This window comes from Notamacropus eugenii, chromosome 3 (genome assembly GCF_028372415.1).
Source record: "Notamacropus eugenii isolate mMacEug1 chromosome 3, mMacEug1.pri_v2, whole genome shotgun sequence".
Taxonomy (NCBI): Eukaryota; Metazoa; Chordata; class Mammalia; order Diprotodontia; family Macropodidae; genus Notamacropus; species Notamacropus eugenii.
The window spans coordinates 320035659-320048045 of record NC_092874.1 but is presented as its reverse complement, the minus strand read 5'-3'; the positions used below and the strand labels follow the sequence as shown (position 1 = coordinate 320048045).

The following is a 12387-nucleotide window of genomic DNA, read 5'->3' as shown; positions in this document are numbered from 1 at the left end:
TCCAGTTGTGAATCCAAATTCAGCACTCTTTCCATTATATCACCATGGATTCAACATGTTTTACTTAGGCAGAGGGCAGAACTGTCTAAAGATTCCTTTCAGCTCTAAAACCTACAAGCTAGGAGCAATGGAAAGAAGCTGTATGAAGGCAGAATTTGGCTTAGTGTAAGGAAAAACTTGCTATGAACTTGAGCACTCCAAAAGTGGGAGGAAGGATTTCCATCGATGGTTGAGTCCCCATCACTGGAAATCAAGCAAGGGCTAGATGACCATATGTCAGGAACATTTTGAGCCTACCGCATGGTAGAGTTTGGGCCAGATAACTTCTGAGGTCCCTACCAGGTCTGAGATCACTGTTGCATAGACATCTCTGCTCTCTTTGTGGATGCACAGCTCTTTTCTCTTGTTAGACACACGTGTTCTCCTCTATATCCCAGCAATGCAAAGAATGTCATATTTTTTTTTACTCTGCATGCAAAGAATCTCTTTCCCTCTCCCTCCCCTTTTACACCTACACATAAAATTCTAAGGAGACTGAGCCTAGTCTAGTAAGTAAATAAGAAGCTACAGGGGTATAAGGGACCAAGTTCTGTACATGCAGTCAGAAACATCTGGGCTCAAATCTCACTTCTGACATTTACTAGCTGTGTGACTGTGGGCAAGTCACTTTAACTTGAACCTGTTTCCTCATCAGTAGCATGTGATGAAGAATACTTGTTTTACCAATTTCCCAAAATTGTGGTGAGGCTCAAATAAGTCAATAATGTTTTGAAAATGCTTTGAAAACTTGAAGATGCTACATATTGGTAAACAAGAAATTCTGGGTTTCATCCTCGTTGCTTTACATTACACACACACACATACACACACACTGAATTTCTGAGTAAAGAGACCAGATTTCATAGGACAATGGGGCAGAGAAGAAATGCCCCCAGCCCACATCAGTCAGGTCACACAATGACTGATAACTGAAACCACTTTGTTCCCCCAGTAGACTTCCAAGGGGGCCGTGTCCCCTGAGTAAAGAAGGTAGAACCATGGCATCACCAGGCAAGTGAGTCAATAAACATTTATTAAGCAATGACTATGTGCCAGGCACTGTGCTAAGTGACTGAATCACTAGGACTTAGATCTGGGCACCCTGCCTCAGTTTCCTCACCAATCTGATGCCATATTAGAATCTTTCTCCCTCTCTGTGGCGTCAGAAGGATTAACAAGACAATGTCTGGCTGGGGCTATAGAAACACACTCACTGGGGCAGCTTCTATGTTTTTTCCAGGGTGAGTGACAGAAGCTGGGTGTCGTGGGAGGTGCTAACAGCACCCTGCTATTGTCAGCACAAAAGAAGGTTCTCCTCTTCAATCACTCCCCAAACCAGTTTACCCCACCCCCACCCTCATAAGGCAATTCATCCACCCAAGATGCACAAAACAAGAAATGTTAATTTAACAGTTAGTAGGACAACCATCAGAAACCCTCCCAGGAATAGTCCTGTGCCCCACCTTTTTTTTTTTTTTCTGGGAGGGAATCCCTGAGAGAGAAAGTTTTTTCCTCCTAGCTGGGTTGGGCTTTTCAAAAACTAAATACATACTCCCCCTCCCACCCATTTTAAAGCTGGAATCCATGACTGAAACCTCAACCAAAAAGCCAGATCAGAAGAGTATTCCTAAAACCTTCACTCACCTTCTGGGACTAAGACTGAAGTTTCATTAAAAACAATTAGCAAAAGCAGCTGTCTAATTCCTGAACAACACTAGGACCATGTAGGCAGCTAGGCAGCATAGTGGACAGAGTCCTAGACTTGGAATCATCAAAACCTGAGTTTGAACCTTGCCTTGGACACTTCACCAGCTCTGACACTGGGCAAGTCACTTAACCTCAACCCCAGTTTGTTCATACATACAATGAGTATAATATAAGTACCTATTTCACAGACTGTTGTTAGGATAGAATGAGGCAACATGAGAAGTGCTTTGCAAACCTTCAACTGCTAGTAGTAGTAGTAATAGTAGTAGTAGTAGTAGTAGTAGTAGTAGTAGTAGTAGTAGTAGTAGTAGTAATGAAGATGATGATAATATGCCCAGAGATTGTATTTTATCACTGTTAAATTCATCTTGTGGTCTAGACATAACTCATGGGATTAGACATAAGCTGACACGGGCTCTTGGCCACTTACTCAGGTGGGGGGAATATAAGGGGAGGAATTAAGCAAATTCTAGTCTCTATTTCACAGATATGCAGCAGCGTCCAATTCAGCATAGAATGAGAATACTAAAAAAAAAAAAAAAAAAAAGGCCACCAAGTCTGTGAAATGTTCTCAGTTTCTTAAAGACAAAAAGATAAGATAAATGGACTGTGATTAACATCAGAGCTAAGTTGGGGGAAAGGTCATCAGGCAAAAATGTTGGGAAAAGGAGGAGATTAGTGATCTAGGCAGGCAAGGTAGCCTCCTCTGAAAGTCCCCATCTGACTACAAGTCCCAAATTTGGAAGTATTTTCACTCCACCTCCTACTGAGAGCCTTACTAAGGTCTGGCCTTATAGGTGAGAAGAGTCCACAGTTCCTGACACAGGAAGCTCTCAGGTGGATCTCAATCTACTAGCCCCTTGGGGTCCAAGTTTCACCTCCAACAATGGGAGAATCCCTGGCCCAGACTCCTACATCTGTTGGTGTAAATGGCTACTGTAAATGGGGCTCAGACTATCACAGACAGATGGAAAAATACCTGCCCAAACAAGGAAATGGGACTGGTTTAATGAGGCTGCTAGGCCGGGATGGCTGTGCTCAAGGACCAGACGACCACCTCCTTGTCACATACAGGCCAAAAGGCAATCCATATCACACAAAAGGTTAAAATCCTGGAAGGCCTGTGGCTGGTGTATACCTTAAGTAAATGTTGACTCTTTTTCTACCCCACCCTGCCCTGAAACAGGTTGCAGTTCAATTTACACTGGAATTAAATGATATGATGAGCATGAAGTTACAGTAATAATAAATCATAATCACTCACATTTATGTACCTCTAAGTTTTACAAAGCACGTTTTTCATAACAATCCAGTATAAATTTATTATGTGTCTTTCACAGTAAAGAAATTGAAGCTGAGAGATTAGGTAACTTGTCCAGCTGGCCGTCAATCAACCAACATTTATTAAGTGTTTACAACCTACTAGGCACAAAATTCCAATTTCTTGACTCCACTGTCTATGTGTGGGTCTCACAGAATCTCAGAGTAGGCTAGAAGCCCGAAAGTCATGTAAGTCAGTCTGTCCCAGAGTAGGAATTCCCCCTCTAACTTCCCTATGAAGTGGTCATTCAGTTTCCTGCTTGAAGAATTCCAGTGACACATAAGCTATTCTCCTCTGATGTCAATTCTTCTTTTGGCTAGAGATAACTAAGAGACTTCCTGCTTCCCAAGAAAGAGTGGTTATCCAAGTTGATGCCAGAAATCCAAAGGCCTTTCTTCCAGCTAATGGCTGAAACAGGAAATTAACTTGTAAATAATTGCCTTGAATGGGATCCTCTATCTGGCCCTCCCTCACCTATACCACAGACCAAACCCCACCCCTGAAACCCTCTCATTACCTCAGTGGGAGAGGTGTAGCCTGCCTCTCAACTTCTATTTAACTGGAGAAGGAGCGTTCTGAGGGCAACTCTTAAGAGCACGTATTCCAGAATACAGAAGGGAAATCCATTCTCAAAGACAGGAAGTTGAAAAAGGCAGCATGGTGTAGTGGACAGAGCAATGGCTTTAAGAAGCAGAGAGCCTGAGTTCAAGTTACAGCTCTTCTAACTTTGTGATCTGGGCAAAAAAGTTCTCCATGGGTCTCACTTTTCTTCATCTATAAAATAAAGGAGTTAGACTCGAAGAATTCTAAGGTCTCTTCTAGCTCAAAATGTTTGATTCTAGGTTAGGGAATAGAAAAACAGAGAACAAGGCTAAGTAGTACACTAAGACTGGCTAAGTCTTTATATGATGTGACCTGAGGCAGACTAGGCAGGGCTTCTTGCATCCCAAATCTCTTTTTTTCTGCTAGACACAGCAACCTGAAATTGTACCATCACCTTGAGGAGTAAGTTTTGGAAGGCTTTCTAACCTGGAGAAGAGAAGACTTGGAGGAGCCAGGGGGCTTAATAACTGTCTTCAAATGAGGAGCAAGTTTGTTCTATATGGATGGAGAGGCTAGGATTGGGACTAATGTGACTGAGTTATAAGGAAGCATATTTCATTTCATATAAGGGAGAAGTGTAACAATTTAGACAGCTGCCTCAGGATAGGATAAGTTGTTTCAAGACACAGTAAACTCAACACACTGTGCTTTAAAGCTGAGGTTGGACAAACTACCCATTAGCATTGTCTTAGAAGGGTTCCATATGTGTTATGGAAACATGGACTAAATGACCTCTTGCTGTTCACTTGTGTCTGATTCTTTATGACCCCATGGACCATAGCATGCCAATACAGTCCATGGAGTTTTCTTGGCAAAGATGCTGGAGTGGTTTGCCATTTCCTTTTCCAGTGGATTAAGGCAAACAGATATTAAGTGACTTTCCCCAGATTCACATAGCTAACAAATGTCTGAGGAAGGATTTGAATTCATATCTTCAAGACACCAGGCCCAGCACTCTATCCATGGAGCCATCTAGTAGCCTCCTAAATGACCTCTAAGATTCAAGAATCCTAAGGCTTTCAGGTTTTTCAGGTTTCTCCTCTCAAAATACAGATTCCCCAGAATGCCTAGCATTTTTAGTTATTATCAACCAAAACCTTAATTTTTAAGATCCTATGTAATTAGAACAGGGACCATGAAGAAGGTAGAAATATCACTAGCTTACTTAGGAAGGCACAGGCTGATCCTGGGGGGAGCCCCACAATCTACATTTCCTGCTTTTCCATATCTATCTTTATTGAGTCAACTTGGAAAGGTGGCTGGAAGTAGAGGAAAGCCTCCCAAGAGAGGTTTGCATCAAGCATTTCTTGTGGCCCTGTGTACAAAAGATCAGGTAATCATCCTCTTGAGTTGTGTGCCTCTTCTCCTGGTTGCTTCCCACCTAGCAGTTCCTACTGGGGCACAGTTTCTCTGCTCCACCCCATCCCAATACCTGATCGGAGAGGCTGACACACTGGCACCAATCTTAGGTTGAAAAAGAGTTGATCAAATGAGTTCCATTCTTCTTCATTTTAAGAGTCTTAGGGAGAGAAAAGTTGAAAGAGCTAGCTTTGGAGTCAGGAAGATCTGGGGTGGGGGAGGAAGGAGGTAAATTTTGCTTCCAACATACAAGAGCTCATGTGACCATGAGTAAGTCACTTAAACTTTCAATGTTCCAGGTTACTATCTAAGACTAGGAATTACAGTAGATTTGGCCTTCTGCATCAATAAGGGAGCTTATAAACAGGAAGCACTAAAGTGCTAAAAATTACAGCATAGGACCCCCACCACTATCCCCCAAAATCCTGGGGGTGCAGGACTTGTTCTTTCTACAGACAGCTGGCTACAGACATCTTGCAATGCTCTCTTGGGGAGTATCAGGACCAGGAAGCAACTCACTCCAAGAATGAAATCATCAGACCTCTGGCTAACAGTTTTCACTCCAGGTCATAAGTTTGGAGCTGGAGGGCTTCTTAGAAGCCTGATCCAACTCGAATTTTACAGGTAAGGAAACTGAGGCCCAGAGGTCATACAGGCAGTAAGCGAAAGATGTGGGATTTGAACTACTTTCTGATGCCAAATTCAGGATTTTTTCCACTGTACCACAATGCAGGTACCCTATGTCCCTAAGTAACAGCAGGCACCCTGGTGACAGCCAGTGTCAAAGGACCACAGACCTCAGCTCTGCTTCAGTCATGAAAAACACCCCCAGGACAGGAAGCTTAGTGATCTGTTGAGGCTTGCCAATAAATACTCATCTATAATCCCAGGCCAATTGTTTTTGATTAGTTGATCCTTTTTGGGAGGGGAAGCCTTATTAAACTAAATTGACTGTCCTCAAATGAAAGACTAGTCCCAGGCTTTTGTGGTGGCACATGCACACTCACTTTGATTGAGCAACCACACAATGAAAGCCACCATGAGGCTGCTTTGTAAGAGCCTCTGAGGTCATGCTCTTAAAGAGAAGCCAAGACCCTCCTCCACAAGGTTGGGGAAAGGGAGCTAGTTGCCATGGGGTGGAGAAGGGAGAGATTTGAAGATTTCAGAGCCTATTTTGGGGCAGAGTGGGAAATCCTCTGGAAAGCCAGGCAAGACAAGGGGAAATGGGCAGAACAGCACGTTTCTATCTGCATTTCTGACTCAGAACCTTTGCTTACCCTTCTCCTCCTCATCTGAAAAGCCTGAAGTCTAACCTCCTTCATCAACCTAAGACAGAGCTATCTCTTCCATATCTAAAGTCACACGGCAATATCAGAAGACTGTAAACAGGACATAAATCTTAAAGATTAGTCCTACCCTTTTATTTTACAGATGATAAAACAGGCTCCTGTAATTGGTCCAAGGCCTCTGAGCTAGGATTCAAATTCAGCTCCTCTGATTCCACCTCCAATAACTAGTAGAGCCTTTCCACCTCCAACAACTTCTTCAATCTGTGCCACTCTACTCAACACTGTTATCATATATTGCCCCAATGCCATTAGTTGAGACCATTTAAATCAGATGATCAGTGGGCTGGATGGAGGCTAATATATCTTACAGTTTTATGAAGCAGAAACTTGATTGATGAAATGGATATTATCAGGGAGCCTTCCTGTGAGGGTGTTAAATGGAGAATGACTCTAGAAATCTGTATGGATCTTATCTGCTCTGATTTCTTCCTGTTCTTCCTGTGAGCTTCCTAAGGGCAGGGAGCTATTTCTTTTGTTATCCTCTGAAGGTAACAGAAGGGAAAAATGCTTGGCACAGAATAAGAGCTCAATAAAAAAAGGGCATACCTTCTAGCAAACATCACTAACAACGTCAAGTGAAACACAGTGACAAGATCAGTAAGCTGCATGGAAACAATATTATGAGTTTGTGTTAGGTTACGGGTTGGGGAAAATTGGACTTCTATCTCTACTGTTTGAGTGATAAGCCCAATAACCGTTTACCACTTTAGTTACCATGTATGAATGAAGATATTGGGAAACGGCATTGATTGGGACGATATTATGTTGGGCTATGCCTGTAGGTGCTGGTTGGCTGGTGTGCTAGATTGAGGATAATTCAGCCTACAGGTCTATGATGGAAGAAACTCTAAGAAATTTGGTGGATGGAATAATAATGAATATTGCTAGGGAACCTTCCTCTGAGTAGATCAATGGAAGCTCACATATATCTGATCTTCCCCCAATATAGCTAAGTTCCTAAAGGGCAGGGTATGTTCTCTCCATTTGTATCTTTCTCCACAAGGTAAATCTTTGTTAAGGGATGTATAGCCTGACTTTATTCTTCTGCTTTCAGCTCTCTGAGCTTGGTGTATACCCCATCCCTAGCCATTGCAGCTGTCATCCCTGTCGGTGAGCTTCATTTGCAAAGCCCCGATAGCCATGCACCCACATTTTTCTGAGGCTCTGAGGAAGCTGGAGCCTCTGAGCAAGGCTCTGTTGTCTTCCAACATGAAACAACATGCCACATAGCATGGGGATGTCACCCAGAATGCTGCTGGAATTTCCAGCTGCTGTAGGTAAAAATCCAACAGGTTTTTCCCTGATAAATCATGGTTTCATAATCACAGGTTCCTGGAGGAAAGGTGGGGTGAGGGTAGTGGGGGGATGAGGAGAGACTGCGGGAGGACAAGAGAGTGAAAAGCAAAGACCAAACACCTTAGAATCAAGTACTGATAGCCTTAACCCAGAAGAAATGGCTATAGCCCTATGCCTCCACCCCCATTCCAACCCTGGGTAGACACAAAAATCCAGAGTCTCCTAAATATTCAAAACATCCATTGCTTCTCTCACTAGGGATAAATCAAAAAATGTTAGAACTAGAAAGTACTTTAGAGAGCATCTAATCCAACCCCTTGAATTTCCAGAGGACATTGAAGCCCAGAGAGATGAAGTGACTTGTCCACAGTCACAATTAGTGCCAGAAATTCATGTTTCCTGATTCTCGGCCCTCTGCTCTCTCAAAAAACCAAGAATCATTCTCTTTAGCTAGCTACTGGCCTTCTTGGTGGGAAGGGATTCTATGGCAGTTCCTAGTGGAGTATACTTTTCCTCCACCTTGTTAGGGTTAAGAATGAGTCTCAGTTACATCACATCCCTATTCCTAGAATGACTGGATGGAGAGGGGGGAGGGAAGGGGAAAGAGGGCCTAAGGAGGAATGTGTTAGCTCTACTGCTGACAGGGTTAAGAAGTATCGGGCCATACTGGCGCTATTCAGAGGCATGAGTCATCCCCCCATCCCTCACTGTCAAGCATCGGCAGCTCACCTAGACATAGACACTCAGGGACTAACTCACTTGAGACTAACTCACTTGAGTTAGCAAGGTTGGGTAAGGCAAAGAGACATCGGAACCCTGAAAAACACACACACACACACACACACACACACACACACACACGCTCACACTACTAGCCCCAATACTGTATTGGGATCCAGAACATTATGAGGGGAACTTTTTAGTTCAGATGTACCCAGCACCCCAGCCTCTTCTGATAATTAGGGGAATACTGGGTGTGGGGAGGAGAATGAGGCCAGGACCTGATGATTCAGATGATGGAAACTAAGCTAAGGGGAAGAGATAAGAACCAGAGAGCAAATCAGGAGGTAGGATGTCAGCTTTAGGGTTCGGGCAAATACCCAGAGCCCCATGGGAATGTACCCTGTCAGCATTCATTAGCGTCTGTGGACCTTTGCAGCACCTTTCCACTGACAATCACCAAACATGGGACCAGCCCTCCTAGCTTGAAGGCAAGATGCTTGAAAGAGGCTCCTAGGAGAAGGGAGGACAGGACAACATAAGTGGTTTATCCCTTGGTTTGAAAAGGATTGGATTCCCCAAATATCAGACCACACTCCTTGCTGATCATTTTGAAGTTGACAAGAGCCTACTAGACTTGAAAATGAGCAGGGTGCCATTGTGAACACATCTTTTCTCAGCCACATCACTGGGCAATGGAGCTTTCCTTTACCATAGAGTCTCATATCCTTTGCCAACAGACACCTGAATGTACTACCCTCTATGTCTAGAGACAATTCCAATCTTTGTCCCCTGCTGTACCCACACAAAAGCTAGATACCTGTCACCTCTCTGGAGCCTAGTATTGGTGCCATCCAGGCTACAACTACTCTGGTCAGTGGGATAGAATAGAAATAAGTTGTCACCTGGAAAGTTGCTACCAAAGGTGGCCTCCCACAGGGCCTCAGGCTTCCTCTATCTGGCTCCATCACTCATGTGTCTGTCTGTCTGGGAGAGATTAGGACTCTGTGAATTCAGTTCCCAAAGGGCTGTTTGCAGCTTGGCTTTATGCAGTCTTGTTGCTTTCCTGGCCACTGAATCACTGCTAGCTGAAAGAAGAGGCCCCTGGGTTCCTAAGCTGTCCTTTCACAGGATGCAGGTGTGGAATTTCCAGGTCAGATTGCCCCCTTGGTTACTAGACCTGGTAGAAAATTAATGCTGGTCATTTTTAATCTGAGCAATACCCGAGCAGGGAAGCACCATAGTTCAGTGAGCTCTGCTTACTACCTAGGAGATGTTAGGCAAGTCAGTTCACCTTTCTGGGTCTCAGTTTCCTTATCTGTAAATTGGGGGTGGGGGTAGGTGGGGGTTGGACTAGATGACTTTTAGGGTTTCTTCCAGTTTCAAATGACCATCCAATGGGTCACAAACCAGAATAGGAACTAGCAGTCCCTGCTCCAATACCTTCCACTTTTCCAGCCCAGAGTTTCCTCTAGATCTGGCTTTCCTATCTTGAGGCAGAGCTAAAAATAACAGTGAACATCTAGGCTCTGAGGCTCTCAGAAGAGTTCACAGAATAATGGAATTAGAAGGTTTCTTAGAGCTCATATTGGCATGCTCTTTCTCCTCTGCCTAGGACCTAAGACAACAATACTTCCCTCTCCTTCTCCCCAGTTCAGAATTCCAAGAGAGACAATCTCCCATTTCTTCCTTGCGCTACTTATTTTGGGGGACATTTTACCACTCATTATTGGAGGGAGGAGAGGGAGGAGAAAGGCCCTTCAGTACTCACAAGGAGAAGAGGACAAAACCAGGCCAGTATCTATGGTGCTCCAAGGAGAAGAGACTGGAACAAAAGATGAAAATTAGGTTTTGCTGAGAGAAGCCTCTGGACACTTAGGCTCCCCTTCAATGGTAGAGGAGATGAGTCAAATTAATTCCTCCAGCTTCTATATGCCAGATTCCCTCTTCCTTTCTCCCAGTTCAAAAGACAGAGAAGGGAAAAGCCTGGGCCACAGCAGACACAGAACATGAGGCAGGGCATCCTTTTCTCATCTGCTGGCTTCTCCTCAGTGTCTAGGCTTTTCCAGAGATTGTTCCCAGTCTCACTCTCAGTCAAGCAGAAAGGTGTCAACGCAACAGATTTGGCTTTGTATCCCTCTACCCCCAATACTCAAACCAAAAACATACCAACCTTCACCCCTGAGTAAACTCATCAGGCCCTTGGCCCCAAGATGGTCTGTTAGTGAATTCAACCTAAAGGCAATGGAGTTCTATGCTTAGGATGACCCCAATCTCTAAAAAGCACCAGAAGGCAGAGAGAAAGAGTATTGGATTTGCAATCAGGAAATCTGGGTTCAAATCTCCATTTTTCCACTTAGTACTTGAGTAACCTTCTGGGAACCTCAGTTTGCTCATCTGTGAAAATAAAGGGAGTGGACTGAGTGATCCTGAAGGGCTCTGGGAGCTCTCCTTCCTATTATTCAAAGTGTAAATGTGACCAAAATAGCAGCTCATTTACAGCCAAACAAGGCTGAAGCAAGACCTCTTTTAAGTGGAAAGTCCTATTTAATAGCTTGTTTGTGTGTGCACATGCACACACGCACACACATGCATGCATACATACATACATACGTACATACACACAGAGAATTAAAGTGCAGGCAGGGTTTGAAAGCTACTCAATATGCTCTGTAAGGCTAAAAAAAAAAAACAAATCTCAGATCTCAGTTGAAGGAGTTTGTGTTTTGAACTGGAGAGTATAACTAAAATGAAGGGAAGCTGAGTCTGTATCATGTTCCACCTCCTTACTTGCAGAGGTGGAGCCAAATTATCTTTCAGGTTCCTTTCAACTCTCAGCTTCTACAAAGATTCAGCCTAAATATCCTTTGCTGAAGTCTCTGACTCTTCCTACTCAGCAACTTGCTACCTTTGTCCAGTCCTCAACTCAGTAATGAAATGTTGGCCTGCCCATGCCAAGTCAGCATCAAATCCCCTGGCTCCAGAAGCAGACTATAAATTTACTCTGTATCCTAAAATTTACCCAAGCAGAAACAGAGGACCAGAGAAGTCAAGTGACTTCCTCAGATCACCCAGCACTACCAAGGCAAAGTGTGGACTTAAACCTAGACCCAATCCCTTAGCCCAATACACTGTTTTTCTCAGACTACAGTGTTCATCTTAGTCACAGTTGGGATGAGTTTGTCTATTTTCCAGCTGCCCTCTAGAGTCTAAATCACATGTTTATGGACACCCTAGGAGAATTTCTGGTCCCAAATCCTAGATTCAGACCTTACTGTGATCTGAGTCATGCCCACACCCACCCTGGTTTCATCAAATACTCATCTGCGTAGGCAGGAGCTTTCTTACTATTCACTATGTCATAGAGGAACACACAGACACACACTGTGCCATTGCCTAAAGGTAAAATCTGTTCAGCTACCGAATTTTCTCAGGAAGGCTTTTTAGAAAGGAAGAGAAAGCTGATATGAATTAACAAAGATATTTGAAAAGGCATCCCTGGCATCTTAATGCAAAAGGGGAGTAGGTAGGAGGTGAAAGTAGTCAGTTCAAAGATAAGAGATTCTCTCTCATTCTTGTCTAACAAGCATTCCCTCAGTTTTGAAGATCATTGTCTCTTCTCCCCCTCAGTGCCCTGAAACTGAAGCCTGCTGTCTCCTGACCTCTAAGGAAACATTTCTGTCAATGACATATAGTGAACTGTGCAAGAAAATCCAGGAATCCTATCTTTCCTGAAAGGCAGTTAGGTGGCAAAATCCAGGGACAGGAATTAGGAAGCCCAGTTCGAATTTGGCCTCAAATATCTGTGTGACCCTGGACAAATCACTTTACTGCTGTCTGCCTCACTTTCCTCACCTGTAAAATGGGGTACTAATAGCATCTAGCTCCCAGGGTTTTTTTGAGGATCACATGAGATATCTGTAAAGCTCTTTGCAAGTCTTAAAGCTCCATATACATGTTAGCCCTTATTCCCCTTCCCTCACCCTCAGGATT

General features: G+C 43.7%; 2 protein-coding genes and 1 long non-coding RNA gene across 5 annotated transcripts in view; 1 reads left to right on the top strand and 2 right to left on the bottom strand.

The window, feature by feature from the left end:
• Window positions 1–12387, top strand: part of SLC5A10 (solute carrier family 5 member 10) — a 176147-nt gene that overhangs the window by 115114 nt on the left and 48646 nt on the right. The window lies entirely within an intron of this gene.
• The window catches only part of FAM83G (family with sequence similarity 83 member G), a 58900-nt gene that overhangs the window by 45246 nt on the left and 1267 nt on the right, over window positions 1–12387 (bottom strand). The gene's annotated exons all lie outside the window — the stretch shown is intronic.
• LOC140496732 (uncharacterized) lies at window positions 3114–12387 on the bottom strand. Its single transcript, XR_011964380.1, has 2 exons — window positions 3585–12387; window positions 3114–3475 (listed from the first exon to the last, which is right to left on the bottom strand). It is a non-coding gene; the product is annotated as an uncharacterized lncRNA (long non-coding RNA).